Source organism: Vipera ursinii, assembly GCF_947247035.1.
Source record: "Vipera ursinii genome assembly, chromosome: Z".
NCBI classification, from domain to species: domain Eukaryota; kingdom Metazoa; phylum Chordata; class Lepidosauria; order Squamata; family Viperidae; genus Vipera; species Vipera ursinii.
In genome coordinates, this window is record NC_139517.1 from 43,020,094 (window position 1) to 43,026,439 (window position 6,346).

General features: G+C 38.5%; 1 protein-coding gene across 1 annotated transcript in view; it reads right to left on the bottom strand.

Annotated features, from left to right (window-relative positions):
- The window catches only part of PLCD3 (phospholipase C delta 3), a 250,539-nt gene that overhangs the window by 103,487 nt on the left and 140,706 nt on the right, over positions 1 to 6,346 (bottom strand). The window lies entirely within an intron of this gene.

The following is a 6,346-nucleotide window of genomic DNA, read 5'->3' on the forward strand; positions in this document are numbered from 1 at the left end:
GCTGTATTATGGTCTTTAAAGATGTGTTGACAAGGAATTATGAAAGCTGAAGCTCAAACTGTAGCACATTGGCTAAAGAAAGTGATATCAAACAATATGAGCCTAATTTCAAAGCAAATAGCACAAGAAGGCAAACCAGTTCTGAGATCTAGATTCTGGCTATAAAATCTTTGGGGAGCTGTTTGCACAAGGACAAAATACTGTAATTTCAGGATGACAAAGGAACAGGAAATCTCTTTCTGTAGAAATGTCTCCTTATTTTAAAACGAATAAATTATTCTGTTCCTGTTGCATTGCAGTCACGGACTAACCAAAGTGATAAATGCACAAGGACACAAGACCTATTTTTCTCCAACTTTGAAAGCTGGGGGGAGAGAGGGAAAGTTCCTGGCAGACACTGGCCTGCACGCAAAGAATTAGCAAAGAAGGACTTTTCTTCATTGAAAATCTCGTCAGCTTGGGTGATAGATTGCTGAGCCTGATGAAAAACGTGCTTGCAAAGAGAGCATCAGATCAGAGCTGGGGATTGGAGGGGGACTCATACACTTTAAGATGCTGATACCTGAGCCCAAAGGGATGCGATATCCAGGGGAGAAAGTGACACTTGTCAAATCAACAAGTAATTGATCCGAAGTGCCAATTTGCAGCAACTAAATATTTGGTTTGTGTTCTCAGGATGTCTTCAAACAAACTTCAATTAAGGAAGCAAGAGGAGGCAGAAAGAGAAAGGAAGCACTGTTAACACTGCCACATATTCTTAGATCCAGACACAGCTGATCGATTGGGAAGGATTTTAAAGCGATGCTCCAGTGATCCCATCACCATCACTCCAGTGAACAAGCACCCCATGTTTAGCATTCCAAAAGAGGTCGATCTTTGGCTGAGGAACATTCACCAGTTTCTGAACACACCCACACCCACTTAATTGCTTTTATCAGAGCAAAAACAACGTAAGTTTCACCTGCATTTTTCAAACTGAATTCTGATCAGGTGCTGATCTTGTGGAGGACCCATTATGGCCCTCATGCAGTCCCAACTCTGGTGTTTGTACAGCCTCAAGATCAGTGTTTCTCAGCCATGGCATCTTTAAGATGTCTGGACTTCAATTTCCAGAATTCCCAAGGCAGCCAGAGACCTGAAGTCCAGACTTGTTAAAGTTGCTAAAGTTGACTAACCCTACTTTAGATAAATATAGAAAGTAGGTTTCAAACCTCTAGGCACATCCACAAGGACATAAAAAAGTAAAGAGGGCAGCCACACCCACGCAATCAAAATTCTGCCACCATGTACAAAAGAGTGGGACTTTGAATTCATTGCTTGAGTTAAGGAGATGCTGACAGCTTACCTAAACTCACTCCTAATTACTTTGTCGAAAACTGTTGGCTCCTTAACTCAAATGTGTATTTTCCTGGGTTCACAGTCAACTATATATGGACCAGATGTCCATACCTGCTCCAAAGCACTTTTCACCTTGCTTTACCATGTGTGCATGGCAAAAACCAATTCATCTGGTAGAAATGTGTTCTAAATCCTGATAGATAAAAAAAGAGAGAAGTATCATGCATTACTACTGAGATGCTCTACGTACAGTCACTCATGCACTCATGACCTCCCGGTTAGACTACTGCAATGCCCTCTACATGGGGCTGCCCTTGAGGACCACCCGAAGGCTTCAACTGGTGCAGAATTCAGCCGCGCGAGTTTTGATGGGACCTTCCCGATACTCCCATGTAACACCTCTACTCTGTGAGCTACATTGGCTTCCGGTTGCCCTCCAGGTGAGATTCAAGGTGCTGGTAATGACCTATAAAGCCCTAAATGGCTTGGGTCCAGACTATCTAAGGGAACACCTGCTGCTGGCATCATCTTCCCATCGTCCTGTGCGCCCCCACAGGGAGGGCCTTCTCAGTTAATGAATGCCGGCGGGTTATTCCCAGGGGAAGTGCATTCTCTGTGGGTGCGCCAACCCTATGGAACCAACTACCCACGGAACTTAGGACTGCCCCTCGCTCATTTTGCCGGGACCTGAAAACTTGGCTCTTTGATCTGTTTGGTCCAGACTGTGGGGTTGTTAATTTAACTGGGTTTTAGATTTACTCTTGGGGCTTGAATTTAATTGTTTTAATTGATTTTAATTTTTGTATTTCATGGTTTTAACTGCACTGTAAACCGCCCTGAGTCCTACGGGAATAGGGCATTATACAAATTCAATAAAATAAATAAATAAATAAATAAATCCTAAAAGCACATTGTTTAGAACTGGAATGGACTCAAGGCAGAGCAGAAAATGGCAGCCTCCCCCACCCCCGAATTATTTTGGCACAGGCATCCAATAAATTTTCCTTCTTCCCTAAAAGTACAAATACATTAAAATTAGTTATAACATTTCCTCCCTTTTCACAGATCCAAATCTGCTGCCTGAAACAGCCACTAATTCATGTGAATGCCATGAATATTTCTAGAGGAATATTTGCACCACTTTGAGACTAGCTGGAAATCCATCTCTACATAATATTGGGGAGCTAAACCAATTTATTTCAGATTCTGCTCTGATTGGAAATGTCAGCAAACCTTTTCCTTTAAATTGCAGTTTCCAGAAGTTTTCCACAGTAGCTCTACAGTTCTCTTTGGCCCCATTTCTCATTAGAACTTAATTCTTGCCTCCATGAAACTATGCTAGAATATTTGGGGGGGGGAGGGACATTTCTTGAGTGTTTGACTCAAGTTTGACAGTGGAACCAATTATCCAGAAAGATGATGGGCCACCCGTCATTGCATGTGTTCATGTGGAAGTTCGACAGCCATCTGTCTGGGATGCTTTAATTTGGATTCCAGCACTGCGCAGGGAATTCAGTGGGTGACCTAAATGGTCCTTCCTAACTCTATAATTTCAGAGTCTAAGTTAGCTGTTACATAGCAGCAGCTGCAGCAGTCTTGCTCATCTGAGAGGTGGAACTTGTCTCTTCATTTATGCATTGTTTAGAAGTTTCTGGTTAGGTAGTTACAGCTGCTGAAAAATAGCTGGAATAATATATCCATCAACATAAAACTGGCATTGCACAAAACACCAACCCATAAAGCAAATAGGTAACTAAGTCCATATGTTTCACCAAGTGAAAATCAAACAAATACCATCATATCTTAACATTGTATGGCCTTAATTTCTTCATAACAAGAAGAAAGATCTGCTTCTGATCGCTTAAAAGCAGCAGCCTCAATATCATATACAGTTAAGGTCCCAAGAGCAAAGGTAGTTCAAAATATTGTGCAAGAAATGCTACTAAAAGGAAGTCTTGCACAGCCTGAACTACTCAGCCAACCAGCTAGTCCCCTATCCAGAAATCAGTTCCTTTACCAAATTGCAGTATGTCACAGATCAACTCTGCGAATGCCTTTGAAAGTCCTTGAAACAACCATCACCAAATCTAAGCTAAATTGCTGCAAGAGAGACAATAGTTTCATTTGCTAACAAGCCAAGCAGAAAATAACAGGGAAGGTAGAACCAAGTAGACAGGCAAACAGTAGCTTTCAAGCAGACTTCTACCCTTTAGCAATGTGACTAAATAGTTCTTAGTTGGATGCTTCAGATGAAAATATTAGGGAAATGCTATTATTGAAGAAAATCCTCCAAATGAGATCATTACTATGTGTGCCCCCACATACCCTTTCCTTAATGCACTTCCTTATGTTGTGTTTCATTGATCCTGATATTAATCTGGAGAGCAAGACTGGTCATTAATTGATGGAGGCAAAGTCTTGTCTAATTATAAATAATATTGGTAATGATGAGAACTTTGAGCATCGTTCAGTCAATTGTACTTCATGTCACAGTGCTGTAAAAAAGATTTTGTAATGGGAGGAAAATTGTACAATATGTGTGCAAGAGTGAAAAGTCATTATGAAACCTCGTTTTACTGTTAATCAAAAAGATATGGGGAAAATGCAGTGGAGGGTCACTCCAGAAGCCATTGCATAGTTTACAGGGTGCTATGAAGGAAAAAAAGGGGGGGATCTCCTACTACAGAAAATCCATGAAAAACAATGAAGTTTTCAAAAGTCAGAGAATGAGAAAAATAACCCAATACATGATGCATTTTACCCAATGATGGGGTGCCAATTTGGTATGTAGCACTCTTTTGCTGCTTGTTGTTTGCACTTCTGTTGAATACCTAAGTTTCAATTCATCTGACTGAAGATCTTTGATTAAATCTGACTGATTGGGTTCACACACTGTACTAAGCCATGTCTTAGCTTAATCCTGTTTTTAAACAAGCCACAATGGGCTTAAACATTTTCACAATGCACCGTCATAATCTGTGTTTCTTTACTTAGGCTTAGAATGTTTTGTGAACCTAGCCATTATGATTTGGAAATTATGGTTTCTGGCCTTGAATGTTCTATAAACTTAACTGTGTATTTAATAAAAAAAATCATGACTCAATAAGCTACTGCTTAACATGCCTGAATATAAACAATGTATTTTACAAATGAACAATGAGAGCAGAGAATTGCTAAGTTCAAAGGAATTTTTGTATGCATTAAGATAAGTCATGCTACATTTTTTCATAATAAGGATTGCTTTATTCATAGCTAAATGATTTAGCCTGCAGAAATCCAGATGATCACTAGAGGGCAACAAAGGGATACAGAAGACAGATTCTTTGCTCCAATTTAATGTTATGCATATTTTTGCAGTCTAGATCTGATAGTCCTTATCATGCTGAGGAAATCTAATCAGATTTTTTTTATTACTGGATTCTTTGCTTTCTTGCTTTTGAATAGTTTTTTTTAATGAAATTTATAATACTACAGAGTATATGTAGTAGAAAAACTGTACCCTGTGTGCATAATTATATTTCCTTTGCAACCTATCATAAGTTCCAGCATTTCAAAATCAACCATGATCCCACTGAGAAACAAAATGCTACACCTTACCAAGATTGTAAATGTTTTTGTCACATCCAAGGGAGCTTTCATATATTTTCAGCTCTGAGTTTGCTGTTATTCTCATATACTCTTTTACAATTCTTTGATGCCAAGCCATTTCTTTTTTAGTGAATCCTGCAATATGCTTTTTCTTGACAAAACTATTATGGGAAGAACTGTTGAAATGTGATTACTGCTTTGGACCTCATGATGTGGTGCAACTATTATGACATCATATAATCTCAAGATGTAAAAGCAAAACAAAGGAAGCAGTGAATCCTAAGCTATCGGAGAATCTGGTTATGGAATGACCTGTCCTAATAAATTCATTAAGCTAACTAAAGAATATTTTTATAAATCTGAAAAATCTCTATTTATCAAGTGCCATACTTCCTAAATCTTCTATAAAACACTATTCACTATGTTGCTGCTGTACATCAGAGCTCAAAATTGTATCTCAGTTGTGTCAAATGGCCCTGTTTCCTGCAAGGATTCTTACAAACTTATTTAATAGCAGATTAAAATCAGGAAGCGTGAGATCCATTATATTGATAGGAAGTTCTTTATTCTGTTGAGATTAATTGGAAGCGCAGAGAATTTTCTTTTGTACTGAGATGCAACATTTTGCTGTTTGGAATATCATTTTAAAACAAAGATGCTTGTTTGAACCACTGGGTCCATATGAAGTTTTCAAAAGGAACCAAGTTGCAATTTTATTGGATAGAAAGAACAAATTACAGTACTAAACACTTGGGAGAGTAAATGTTAATGCTATGATGAATCTAAAGATTTAGCAGCATACAAATTTAATAAGAAAACTTATATATAAATGAAATTATTTTTTTGTACTGGTCCTATCTTCTACTTTTTGAATTTGCCTCCTAAGCCTGGGTAAACTGTTCTATGATATATATTTTTCTTTCCTATTATTTACTTTTGGCCTCCCTTAGGAAATCTGTTCTTATATCTAGACAAGGATGAAAAGTGGAAATTAAACTAACTCGCCTAGGAGCCCACTGGATGTTTTAGGAGTGCAGCCCCCTGAAAACTGTTTGGTTGTGCTTGCTGATAAACCTGGAAGCTATAGTTCCAAGAGGCCTGGAACGTACCAGGATGGGAGATTCTGAAATAAAGGAAAACCCCGCCCATCCCTAAATTGATCTTTAATTATAGATTTGGCAATTGTTACTTTTGAAAGAACAATTTGCCAGTCAATACTATGGGGTTTTTTAATGGAAAGGGAATAAGTCATCTAGCTGGCAGGTCATGTTTCTTCTTGGCGGAATGTGGCTGGGAAATCAAGGGTCTGAACCAGACAATTGCTGTGTTATATAGCTGGAGCTTAAAAACAGTTATCTTCGTAAATCTTACCAAATCATCTAAGTCGGACTATGGTTTATAAAGGATTAGTTTACTACTA